The following is a 1,242-nucleotide window of genomic DNA, read 5'->3' as shown; positions in this document are numbered from 1 at the left end:
TCTGTGGGTGATCTTTTAGGTATCTAGATTTATCACCAATTTATGATCTTTAGCCTTTTTGTTGCACGGGAGAATCCGGCTTTAGGTGTCGGTTTTGCTATTTCTGTTGCGCTTCTTGTTATGAGGGGTATTTTCCCATCTTTTGCACATACAAGTAACAAGTTTTCCTGCACCGTACTACTTAAGTTTTTCTTAAAATGTTCAATTAAGGAATTTTGCATCTTTAATTGTATATTGTTACAAGGGGCTATACTGTGGCAAAACTGGGGAAACTAATGCAGGATCAATGCTTGTTTCTTTTTATTTGTGTAATTTCATTACACTCCTTTCTCTTTTTGCTATTAGGTATGTCTTTGCTGTCACCACTAGAAATCAGCATAGTACGTCGTACTAAAACTCATTGATTTCATGATTTGACTCTTGGCAGTTTCCTTTTATTGTTGAACTTCTCACTTGCATTTGAATTTCCAACAATATATGAATTAAGGACAATGAACCACAACAAAGTATAACAATAAACAAATTCTTGAATAGTATCCACAATTAGTTTCACTTCACTAATAATCCATGTTAAACACAATAAACTATTTGTTGTGTGAAGCAGTCTTATTTTTATCCTCAATCCTCACATAAAATGCAATTCTATTTATCCCTGTTAATTGTTGTTATATGGACTGGTATGCAGTTTAAAAATGATAAAGTTAAAGTAAGTTTTGGTTGATAATTAATAACTTTTGTCTCTATGTGCACTCTTTTGCAGGTAGTCACAAATCTACTAAACAATGAACATTGGTCTGAGACCAATAAAAATTTAACCTTTCTGATGTAATTAGGATTTGTTGGATTTGATGAAGATAGTGGAGATGATGACATTGATAGCTATCATATTGAATAGTATTTGTTTTTATTTTATTAATTTGGTTGTATCATATACTTGATCATACTTAGTTTTTTTTTTGGATCATGCTTGAATTAATGCTTAGTTTTGATTTTTGAACATGATATAAATTGTGTCGGAGTATTACAATAGTATTTCAATTAAAGACTAATGTTAAATATTTAAAAAATGTATTATAATAATGTTTTCATATATTTTTAGTTGAACTTTTCATATAAATAAAGAATTAGAAGAACTTTAAGAAATTTGAAAATAATATTGAGGCAAAATTACCTGGGGATTTTCGTGTGCAAAATTTCATATGGATTTACCTGCGGATTTTCATGCGAAAAGTATTTGCAGGA

General features: G+C 29.9%; 1 long non-coding RNA gene across 1 annotated transcript; it reads left to right on the top strand.

The window, feature by feature from the left end:
• The first annotated feature begins 6 nt into the window (after positions 1–6).
• LOC105851471 (uncharacterized) lies at positions 7–999 on the top strand. The gene is made up of 2 exons (XR_012161730.1): positions 7–127; positions 761–999. It is a non-coding gene; the product is annotated as an uncharacterized lncRNA (long non-coding RNA).
• Positions 1,000–1,242: the final 243 nt, after the last annotated feature.

The sequence above is a fragment of the Cicer arietinum genome, unplaced genomic scaffold (assembly GCF_000331145.2).
Source record: "Cicer arietinum cultivar CDC Frontier isolate Library 1 unplaced genomic scaffold, Cicar.CDCFrontier_v2.0 Ca_scaffold_2832_v2.0, whole genome shotgun sequence".
Classification (NCBI taxonomy): Eukaryota; Viridiplantae; Streptophyta; class Magnoliopsida; order Fabales; family Fabaceae; genus Cicer; species Cicer arietinum.
Note: the sequence above shows the minus strand (reverse complement) of the source record. Positions and strands in the feature narration are given on the sequence as shown.